Source organism: Pristis pectinata, chromosome 9, assembly GCF_009764475.1.
Source record: "Pristis pectinata isolate sPriPec2 chromosome 9, sPriPec2.1.pri, whole genome shotgun sequence".
In the NCBI taxonomy this organism is placed as follows: domain Eukaryota; kingdom Metazoa; phylum Chordata; class Chondrichthyes; order Rhinopristiformes; family Pristidae; genus Pristis; species Pristis pectinata.
In genome coordinates, this window is record NC_067413.1 from 80480821 (window position 1) to 80493383 (window position 12563).

The window sequence follows — 12563 nt, forward strand, 5'->3', positions numbered from 1 at the left end:
TTATATTCCACTAAAACTGACTCCACCTTTCAATTAAACACAGCATTGATACTTTCTAGATGTGAGATTAATGTGTGACTGGTTTAAAAAAAACTGAATAAATAAAATTAACAAAAAATGTAAAACAGGTCATCTAAGAATAACTATAAATGTCTAGTCCAAGTGGACACCAATTTTGGGTGACTTTTACCCTGCACTAGAAATTGAAGCAGCTCACTTCAATAGCACCAGTACCTGTGCCTTCATATAAAACCCCTCATTAAGAGAAGTTCTTACAGTAAAAGCACCAAGAAGTATGAATTATTGAATATTCTGTTGACAATTCATAAATTAATGTTGTACAAATATTACAGATTGATGCACATTTTAGACACTAGATGCCATCAAAAAGATTGAAGAACATTCAAATTTTATTAAACTAAAGATCGTTTCAATTATCAATGAAACTGTTAATCTGTTACACTTGGCACTGGCTGTTGCAATACACTAACAATAGTTGCTTTATGACAGTAGTGTAAGTAATTAACAGTCTTGTATTACCTGGTCCAGGGATGTGCGCAGATGGGGTCTAGGAGGAGTGCAGGTGACCCTGACTATCATTTAGCATGTTAATGATACACATGTATCATATGCATAATCTGTGTGTTTCACTTGCTCCTCCAAATTGCTGTTAAAGTTAAATTCCTGTCCAAACCCCTCCTTTATAATCAATCCAAATCTCATAGAACTGCAGGGACTTCATGGAAATTCCCTTTCAGACTCACTAATCCTAAATTTACACAAAATGTAATGAGAGACAAGCTAAAAGCAAAATGCACAGATGGTGAAATAAAATATAAAATGCTGGAAATACTCTGCAAGTCAGGCAGTTTCTGTGGAGAGAGAAACAGTAAATGTTTCAACACAATGACTTTTCATTAGAACTGGCTACTTTGGCTATACTATTGATATCAAAAGTTAATATAATTTGAGTAAAGTTAAGTACAAGAGTCATCTTTGGATTTGAGAGCAATGTTTCTCAGATTTAGTATGAATAACACATTCAAGCTTAAATAATAAAATCCTTGAAACCCACTCATTATCCACTGTTTTTATTTCTGTCAAAGATAATTTAGTGTTTTTAAAATTGCTCATAGATTGAGGGATTCAACTGATGTATGAAAATAATATGAGAAAAATGACAAAACTAATATTTCAGAGAAGTGCAGGCTGGATTTGATTTGAAATATTGCGTGCACATCCTATGAATGTATTAAATTGAAGCAAATTGTGCCTTCAAATTGATGTTTTAATAAGAAACTTGAAAAAATAAAATGCATTTTTAAAAACACAACCAGCTGTCACAACCAGTTGTGCTGAAATAAATTAAGGCAGCATCATCAGCACCTCAGGCAGTGACACCTGTTATGAGATTATATTGGAATGTCTAACAAGTGCAAAGACATCAATTTAAAACATTTAATTAAAATCATTTATTCTGTATGCCTCCAGGGTTTTAAAAATACTCTAAAGAAAATAGCAAACCAACAATGGATTGTTACAATCAATATCTCACTAAGAGCCATCAGTTCTATTATTTACTGATCCAAAAGATGGCAGAAATACACATAGCTTTCATTATGGGTGTCTGCAATTACCGTTATTTATAATGGCGAGTAAAGCTATGTTAATAACTTCTGGCTGTTTCAGTGGAGGAAGATAAAACTGTCAGGAAGTTATGGAGTAAGGCAAGTAAAGTCACTTATGTCACTACCTTTTATGCTGCAAAGTTGGCCCTCCAACATGGTTGGATATTTGCAAAGGCACAAGCGTGCCAATGAACTTTAGTTCTTTGCCACTGGGCATCCTGTAGTACTGTTTGCTGTAAATTGTAACATATACCATTAGTGCGCACCATATTATTCAGCTGCTAATAAGGTCCAAGGTGCATCATGCCATCCTCTCATTGAAAGGCGATTTCTTTCTTGGAGCAAACTTCAGTTAACCAGAAGTTCACTTTTCTTATAGATTTCCAACCATTTGTAAATCAGAGACACACCAAGGAAAGAGAACCAGACAAGAAACTTTTCCTTTCTCCTCTTCATGATATTTACTTTACATCAGTCAGAAATATGGAAATTTGAAATATGTTTCTGATTCATGATAGATGGATTGCAGAAAGGAAACAATCTGCCTTATGCAGGTGTGACCATGGATAAGATTAAAAAAATCATATTGCAGTGAGGGATTGATCACAGCATCCTAATGGTATTGTATATGGAGATAGCAGATTCTCTCCATTAGTTTAACTGGAGCTCCCCTTCACACATGCGACCTGATCGACTACTCTTAATCTGCATCTTTCACTGCAATTCCAAATACTTACCACTGAGTGGTGCCACACTGCAGACATCTTGGTTGTAAATTTACTTTGCCTATCTTGACTTATAAAAAATAATGTATGAGCTCCAATGTCACCTGATTTTTTTTGTATCAATTTAGGTGAATCATGGTCTTCCACACTTCAGCTCAATGACCCAGCTTTTCCCCCTTAATGCCAAATTAAATAAAGATGGTTCTGAAATTACAGCTGCCTTTTCCCAAAGCCGTCCTGAACTTGGGCCTGCTAACTTTCCTGAACTTCCTGGACTTCAGCCCACCAGTTTATGTTCAGTTTTCCTGTTTCCTCTGTCATACCTTGAGCCAATGGACGTTCCAGAAGTGGGCCCCTGTACTGCACCTTTGCCTGATGGCATGAGACATTTCCTTTGGCTTCGGCTCTCAGCCTTCCAAAGCTTTGCCCAATGGACCATTTCTGCATTTCACAATGGGTCTTGCCATTCTACACCCTTATATACTTTTCCTTGTAGTCACACTGGATCTAACGATTCAATAACTGTCATACTTGCCTAAAGTTTTGTGCAAGTTCATAAAACATATATGTGAACATGCAAGAACAGATGAAGGCTAATTTTCATCCTATAGAACATTTATTTATTTTTTTCAAACCTGCTGAGTGCACATGTTTGCCAACACAGCCCTTACAAACGTCAACTAATATGATGTCTGCCAAAGATCAAATCAGTGATACCAGATGTATCCTCAAAAGCACTATGACCCCTGCTGGCTTGGAGGAGAACAATAATTAACTTTACGTGTTAAATTATATATTACCACATTACACCTCTTCTGATGGGTCTGTTGCTTCTAGGGCCAAACGCCTTCAAGATCTCCATTCCAATGATCTATGACAAAATTACATGGAAAACAATTGTCAGACAAACATTATCTTTGTATCATAAAAGTCCTATTGTTCTGCTTAGTAACTGTAATTAAAATTTGATCAGTGTAATCCCTGTTAAGTATGTTTAAAGGTAGCTTCTCATTATCAGTAAGCTTAAGGAACTCTTTGGCACCTGATTGGCACAAGGTTGACCTTCCCTCTGACAGAAGCTTTGCTTTGTAATATTAAATGGGACCGCGCAGTCATCTGAAATTGCTCAGCTAGCTATTATTATATTTAATAGTTGAAAGCAATAAGTAATGCTTTCATTAATGCATCAGTCAAGAAATTAATGCAAGTATGTTAATTGATTTGTTACCAATATTGTACAATGCAATTTTAGCTCTTGGTGTATGCCACAGATACTTATCCAAAGTAGGATGAAGAAGTAAACGGGAACAATAAAAAATATAGAATCACCGAAGTCTGCAGCAACATGCCTTGACGTGATCAGATAAGCAGGATATCTCCTCAGTCACTGTGAATTACAGCAGCTAAAGAACCATAGTTCATATGTGCCCCAGGTGCAAGTGATCTATGACTGTCATTTACATTAGCATCTAAGCACCTGGAATTTTTCATTGCTGGTGGTTTCTGTTTATTCTCTGACCCAAAATCTAGAAAGAATTATATGTGGCTTAGACATTTCAAAATGCCACACATTTCTGTAGAGTGGATGCAATTAACTATAGCATTATCAGTCTAGGCTGTACAATATCTTTACTGCTCAACTTATCATCACATCTCCAGAAAGTGTGCATCTTTCCACAATTATGAATGCACATTTTCATTGAAATGTACTGTCCTAGAGACCAGTGCATCCAATTGTTAGGTACTAAATGGAAACTTAAGAATTCAAGATGTTAGATAGAAGGCACCTGTGATTTAATTTCCCCTGCGTTAGAGAAGGTAGAGAAAGGGGCTGCCAGGAGACAAACCTGACTTGAATGTTAAGCGTTCTCTTTGCATGTGCCAATTAGAGCCAATGCCTGTCTCAAGTAGTCGATGAAAAACTGGGCTGCCCTGAAAGCAGTCAATCAGGTTGTACACTTTTTAACCAGCAACCCTTAAAGGAACGACTGAAGTTTACTGTCAAAACAATGCTTTATTTATAAAATGCTTACTTGAATGTGGAGGCAATTCTGCTGGAGTGTTAAAACTCAATCACTTCTCTTTTTACTCAAGCACCCCCAGTATCACGCAAGTTAATAGCCTCCTCCCCCCACCCCCCATGTTCTGAACACTGTCTCCTACAGCCACAGACTGCATGAGGGCCACAGTCAGTAATGTAACATGTCAAATCAAAACCCTCTTCATGTTTAAAGTTTCCTGAAAATGCCCGGCAGTGGACTGAGGATCACCAGTCCCAAGTAAATGAAGCTCCAAGCCGAACATCAGTTGCATCATGACACAGCCTGTCACCAAGGCAAACCTGTCTCCTATCTGCTGTTTTAGCAAATGCCCCACATTGCATAATGAACATGTCTCCTCAACCTTTGCAAGTCCCTTGCTATCTTTTCAATGGATTATATTGAACCACCATTGAATTACAGTGCACTTTATATACACTTTGTGATTAGTCTTTGCAATACTATAAAACAGCTTATTCACTCACTTAGAATGTTTGAATTATGAACAATTACTATTACAAAATTGATTTCTAGCTCAAATATTTTTGATGCTCAGAATTCTTGTTTATTTCTGGTTTACACAGAAAAGGGGGACCACAAGTGTTATGAAAAGCAACTGTCCAAACTTGAGGCATGTAACTGTTGAAAATGTGTTCTTGCAAGGTAGATTTTCTGGTCTAAGAAGATCTATGAAGGCAACAGAACTGAGAGTTTAGTGTATCCCTGGATTTGAGCAATGACGGCATGCAGCCTGCGGCTCTCTCTGCAGTGCCTGTTTTATGTTTCCTGCCATTAATGTTTTGTCTCTAGCAGCGTAGTAAGGAAAATCAATACCCAGTTCCAACACCATGATTCCTATCAATACATTCTGCTACTAAAGGCTGCCAAAAAAAATGGGCATTTTGGACAGAAAGCATGCACTGTATGCTGCAGACCATCAGGAAAATCATAAAAATCAAAACAAAAACAAACAAGTTTAAAAAATATATTTATCTGGCACTTCCTTCCCACTGCGGATACCACAAGCTGAGAAGTAAACCATGTTGGTCACATTGCAACTCATAAAGTGGGACAGAATTTACTACAGCTCAGTCAGAGCTTGTTTTCTTTTTAAGGAGATCTTATCCAAATACTTTTTTCCAAATTGCATTAAAATAAACATAGTCTGACCAAATCCTAATTTTTATTGGTTCGTATTTCCACTCCATTTGCAGCCTGTTCCCTGTTGTTGGAATCTTCACTGCATGAAAGCATAGCATTTTACAAAAGAGAAACATCTGCTCACAATATCCCTTTATTACATTCTAATGAAAATCCCCTGTGTTTCTTAATGTGTTGTTTATTTGCCATTACAGGTTCTCTCATTGGAGATTGTCATATTTAATGGCAGCTTGAGTACTTCAACACTGATCACCCACTGACATGTCCAAGGCATAAAGGACCTGGGAAAATACTTGGGCTCCAGGTATGAAACAGCAACCAATTTCACCAGTTTTAACCCAGAACAAAGATGTAATGGTGCAGTTACGGCCTTTCATAGAAAATTGAAAAGAATGTTTTCAATTTAAGATATTGTGGAAAGGAATCACGGAATAGTTCCAGCACAGAGGGAGGCCATTTGGCCCATTCAGCCATTGTAGGCTCCATGCAAGATAAATCTAATGAGTTCCACTCCCTTATCCACTCCCCTGAGCCCTGAAAATCATTTCCTTTCAGATACATATGCAGCTCCTTTTGAATGCCACAATTGAACATGCCTCCATTAGTATCCCTGGCAATGTATCCCAGATCCTTAGTATTCACTGTGTCAAAAAAACATGTCACTCCTGATACTTTCACCAATCAATTTCATTCTACATTCTCCCATTCTTGATATCTGTGTCGAAGGGTACAGTTTCTCTCTATTTACGTTGTCTACATCCCACTTGCTTTTAAGGACCTCTTTCAAATCTCTTCACAACTTCCTCTGCTCCAAGAAGAACAACATTAGCTTCTCCACTCTATTCACATCTCAAGAATAATTTTGGTAAATTTCTGCTGCACTCTCTCCAAAGTCTTTATATCTTTCTAGAAGTGTGGAATCCAGAACTGGACACAACACTTCAGTTTTGACCAACCCAGTGTTTATAACAGTTCATTATGACTTCCTTGCTCTTGTGCTCTTTGCCTCTACTTATAATGCCCAAGATATCATTTGCTTTTATTAATCATTTTCTCAATGTTTTTTCTGTCACTTTCATCAAACTATCCCCAAATTTCTGCTCTAGGAAATTGAGGCTGTAATCCAGATCCAAATCATTCATATATGTTAAGAAAAAGAAAATGTTATGCAAAGGTATAAATTGCAAACTAGAAAGATGAGAATTACAAACATTCTAGATTTTATGTTATTTGCGAGTGTTTTTACTTAAAAAGTGTATGTTAACTTTGGACTAGAGTGGGTTTACTGTATAGTTGTGGTTTCAGAATATCCAATGTGAACTCAATGGAAATTCTGCTTGAATAGTGATAAACCCAATGCATCGTGTTCACCATATGGTGCAGAAGAGTGGAAGGCAAAAGTATGAACAGGCTCAATAATTCTGCGGAGAGTCTAAATTTTAACACAATTTTCTGCTCAGTGTAAAAGATATGAAATTATTTAATGCAGTACAATAATTTTGTGAGGTACGAAAGAATCTAATCAAACACATGAATTGGTTCTTTTATGATATCGAATTTGTTCTGGATCCTCCACACCTATGCACAAAGGCGCAAGTGTGCAGCAAACAATATTCAAAGTAAATTTTAATGTTACCTTCACCAAATTCAAGGGTGCAAATCACTCAGTAAATCCAGGCCTTCTTCAATGCAACTTGAAGGTAATCTGCCTCTCCAGGAGAGCCCGATGCAGGAACCTACCTACAGGTAGGCAAGTAAAATCCCCTTTAATTTCGTATTTCCACCTCACAGCTCCACTACCACTCCCACCTTGCTTTGAGTTCCCTACCACCTGAACCCAGCACAATCACAACAATCACAGAGCCAACAAACTCACTTCACACAGCAGCTGACTGCAACCTCAAACTCCACTGTCCCATTATCTCAACCTGACCCTCAAAGTCCCAGTGACAGTTCCCCCAGCACTTAGACAACTGTCAACAATCAAAAAGCTCTTGTGTATATTTAGTTGTGCACAGCCTGATCTATTATTCCACACAGTGTCTTGGGCTTGCGTATGGAAGATTACAGTAAACATGCACTGGACTGCCACACATTCATAGTTTAACATACCTTTCGGTGCAGAATTATTTCTAAGCCATACTTCCTTATTTCCATAATTCCCTCTTCTAAGGTTTTTAGGCTGGCAGAATGGAATTTTTTTTTCAGGGATAAACTGATTTCTTTAGCAAAGTGATTAAATGGTTAATAAAAGCATTCAAATGGCCTGACCTGATAAGAATTTTGAGAAACTTCTGTTCAAGTGGTCTGGAGGTATCTGAGAATGTGTTAATTCTACATGATTATCTAATCTGCCAATGCCACTTCAGATGAATTGTCTTTACTTTTGGTTTTATTGATTTGGCTTTACAGAACTTTTCATCTATTCTGTACCAATGAGAATTCTCCTGTTTAATGTCTGCATGGCATACTAGTGGCTGTCACATGGGAAACAGTCTTAACATTCTTAGGAAGGACAATAATTATTAGTTCAGGTTTATCAGGAAAAAAGAGAAGCCAAAGAAATGGTCATTGGGTCACTGTGGGAAATACTATAAGTGACTAAGACACTGGTCAGAGATTAAGGTTTATGGAGGGTCTTAAAGGAGGAGATGGAGATGGAGAAACCAAAGGATTAGTTCCAGACTTTTGTTCATAACTGGCAGAGTGCTGGTGATGTGGCTGAGGGTGAGTGGGGTTGGTAGTGAAGCTGTAGGGCTACGGGGATTTACAAAATTAGGAAAGGGGAGATCGTGAAGGGACATTAAGATAAAAATAGTTTTCGATATATTGGAACCACATGGTAATATTGGTCAGTTAACAGCACTGGTTGATGAATAGGATGTGGTGCAGAATAGCAGATGGGCAGCAAAGTTTTAGATGAGCTTACACTTACAGAGACTGGAAAATAGGTACACCAGCACTGTCATTGTCAAGGCTGCTCATGACAAGGGCACAGATGAGGGTTTCAGCAACAGAGGAACTGAAGTAGGGGTGGAAGTCGGTGATTTAACAGATGTTCATAAGTGTAACAATTCTGTGCATTCAGCTGTAGCACAAAGGCTTCAGCATACTTTTTGAAATCTTCTACGGCCCACACAACAGCTGCAGTAAGTACCACGTCGTGCGATGACTTCATGGAGTGCGACACCCAACCTTAACTGATCTGCAGAAACCAAAGATAACTGCCAGAAATACCTATAGGGTTATGCAGTAAATAATAGAGCTACATTGAAGATAAGTCCCAATTGTGCCATCAGCATTTTGTTAGCACAGTACAAAGTTTCCAAGTCATGCTCTGATAAGTGTTATCTTTGACTGACAATGCATCCACTCTTGAGCATTCTCTCATGGCCTGAAGCCTGGCTTTTTAGGCAGAATGAGGTACAATATTCCTATGACCGTATTCAGTGCCAGGAAATGCTTGGGTGGCTCAACAAACTGAGGAAAATCAGTCAGTTTAAATGTACCAAAAATGCGTTTCTGGACCAAAATTTTCTGTGGGATATTTTTCTGTGTGCTACAGGCAAGTAGACATTTACACCAAGTGCAAAACAAGAAACCTTATCTGTACATCTGCTGAAAAATAGGCAGCCTAACCGTTTGTTTTCCATCATCCTTTTAAGAAGCCAGATCATCTGTGTATAATTCCAAATTCACCACTTGTAGCTGCAAGGAAAGTGTACCATGTAGCTTGGGCAGAAAGGTTATGCATTTTGCTTGAAATACTATTAGAAGTCAGTAAGTTTAACTCTTGATATGTTATCCTGGATGATTGAGCTAACTTCACCTGTGCACCTTGAACACAGGATCTGATAACCAAGTAAAGTCATACTCTTCTGCTGCGGATCCCAAAATCTTAAACTATTGCCTATATTTTCTTACTATGAACAAACCGGCAATCTACCAGTTCTTAATGAAAAGCTCTGATTATCGCAATTTGTAGCTTATGTCCTGCTTGTGCCCATTTTTTTCTGATTTGTAGTCAAATGTCATATATATCAAGATCTCCAGCATAAAATAGGGAGCTTAGATGGTATTTGATACATTCAACAATGGCCAGGTTTTGGGATAACTGGTACATGCTTACACTATGTTTGGAAAACTGAGCCTGTTACACAGAGCAGTGCCAGAGGATAAACATTGATTGATAAAGAAGGTACCTGGAAATTCAGTCCTCATGATGAGTTTGACCCGAAGTGTCAACAATTTCTAACCCCCACTGCCCCCTCCCCCACAGATGCTGCTCGACTCGCTGAGCTCTTCCAGCAGATTGTTTGTTGCTCCAGATTCCAATATCTACAGTCTCTGTGTCTACACGTGGAAATTCATCCCTGGGTGCTAGGGCTAAACGCACCATATTGTTGTGCCTGTGCATTTTGCTCAATTTCCAAAATTCAGCCTTCTTGTCCTTCAGACAAGGCAAATATGATTGACTGCTTCTCTTTATTCCTGATAACCCTGAATTAGATTGCTGACAGTGATGCTTACTAGTCATACTATCTTTAAACATGCCCTACTCATTGTAATAATAATTGAAACCTTAAAGAGTTAATTGTATTTCTCCTTTTCAAAAAGTCTGTCACAATGGATTGATTAACAATTGTCCTATCAGTCTTTTGATATTGTAAACATTTTTGATAGCATCTCTGGAAGACTTCTGCTTGCAGGGGTTACTGAGTACAGTCGTGAGGGAATTCAGTGAAAAACTATAAAGGTAAATGATTCCACTCAGCCATGAATGTTAGTTCCGGCTTTACTTTATACATCTTGGATTGTGCATTTTGATTGGTCCTTGTCATCTTTTGGTATCTCTTGTAAGTGGGTGCCTTTCCATTTATAAGCAAACATCCATACACACATATTTCAGCCAGTTTACTAGACAGCTGCAGGATGTGGAATCCTTGAATTGTGTTGAGATTTTAGGTGACCTGTAGTAAAAAGAGTAAATTCTGGAAACACAGCGGCAGCACTATAAAGAGAAACAGTTAATGTTTGAGTCAAACACTGTACATCAGAAATGGGAATGACAGCAAAGAAATTAGTTTTAAGTTGCAGAGAGGATTGGGGAAGGATGCAGAGGGCAAAGGGAATGTCTCTAATAGGGTGTGGCCAGTGCAGGCCATTTTCACATAGTGACTGCAACACATAGGGTAATGAATCTTGGTCTGATGCAGGATGAGCTGACCTCTTTTCTAATTGGGTACAAAACTGAAATACATTGGCCTGCAAAATGGATTACACCGAGTTCAAAAGGCAGGCGGCAAGTACGCTCACATTCTGTGCTAGAGAGGCATCATTTGCTTGGGATGCACAGTAAGCATCCAAGGTGCATGCCAGAAAATGGCAAGAGACACATTGCAAATCCCAGTCAGGGCCCTAATTCTTCTTCCAGGCCCTTATGCCAAATTGGATTAGAACCATTGCAGCATTTATTAGATTTCTTTATTATTCACATGTACATCGAAACACACAGTGAAATGCATCTTTTGCGTAGAACGTTCTGGGGGCAGCTTGCAAGGGTCGCCACACTTCCAGCACCAACATAGCATGCCCACAACTTCTTAACCTGTACGTCTTTGGAATGTGGGAGGAAATTGGAGCACCCGGAGGAAACCCACACAGTCACGGGGAGAACGTACAAACTCCTTACAGACAGTGGCCGGAATTGAACCCACGTTGCTGGCGCTGTAATAGTGTTACGCTAACCGCTACACTACCATGCATAGTGCATTTTATTGCTGTTCAGCAACCATACCAGGAATTTTTGAAGTAACCCCCAGAATTTGCCACCCAAAGTTTATAGTTTTTTGAAGCAGAAGCAAGCTCCATGTTAAAACTACAAACAATTAGTTCTCCTACACTCCCAACTCTGTCTGGATGTGAGCAGCCAATCTTGCTGTTCCCTCCCTATGTCCCAGTGATGAGTAACATGCCTCTGGATCACAAGTACTACCCCAGCATGCCAGTGATCCTGCCACTGGCTTCATTGGGAACATACTCAATTTTGGGAGGGTTATCCAAATTCTAGGCCATTGTATTCTGTTTCCGATTCAGGAAGGAGGTTACATGCCAATACAAGGACATTAAACAAACAGACTGAAAGGATAAAGGAAAAGTGGTTGTGCCGTCATCAAAGATTAGAGCTAAGTAAAGCTGCTAACAAGCCAATGTAAAGAAAATGTTTGGCTGATTTTCTGAATAGAAGGTGGGTCTTTGTATCATAAAGTAATATCTACTGTTACTTCTGCCAGAACTAACCTCAGGATCTGTCTTGCATTGTAAATATTTATTTCTGTTTGAAGAGAAAAACTTTTTTTTACTGACTCCACAACCAGATTGACGACGCTAGTAGCATTATCTCAGATCAGTAATCTTGAAGGTAGCAAATGTCAGCTGGTTCAGGTGTCCAGAACTTTGAAAGATAAAAAAAATCACCCCAACCTCACTCAGGTTGACTGGTGGCAATCACTATTTGCAAACACACCGATGAGAAAATAGATTCTAACGTTATTAACCTGCTGGGAAACAGTGCACATGTCCATTTATAAAGTCAAACATGCTTGGAACATTAGTGTTGTCAGATTGTGAAAACAGTAAATTTAGAAACATGGACTTTGTACATTCTGACAATTTGTTATAAGGTTAAAATGCATAGTGCAGAGTTACCAAAATAAGGAATTTCTCCAACATCTAAACGTGTTAAACATGTATTTTGTATTAAGCTATTGTACATTTGTTCCTCTAGAGGGGTAGGGTTGAAACCATGGCATTGTCTTTGTTGTCCCTTGGCTAGTTTGCAGGAGAATGTTCCAAGTGAATAAAGGAACTTACTGTCAGTGTGCATGACTTAAGCCAAAACGATCAGTCTTATTACTCAAAGTGCAACATTTAAGATTTGTAGTATGTGCACCTCATAAAAACATTAAGTAAGAATGGAAAACACTGGAAATGCACTGCCAGTCTGTCAG

General features: G+C 38.5%; 1 protein-coding gene across 3 annotated transcripts in view; it reads left to right on the forward strand.

The window, feature by feature from the left end:
* sulf1 (sulfatase 1) overlaps window positions 1-12563 on the forward strand; it is a 270913-nt gene that overhangs the window by 82375 nt on the left and 175975 nt on the right. For all 3 annotated transcript variants that reach the window (XM_052022968.1, XM_052022969.1, XM_052022967.1), the window contains exon 2: window positions 5748-5857. The gene's annotated coding sequence lies outside the window, so the exon portion shown is untranslated. The remainder of the gene's footprint in view (window positions 1-5747; window positions 5858-12563) is intronic.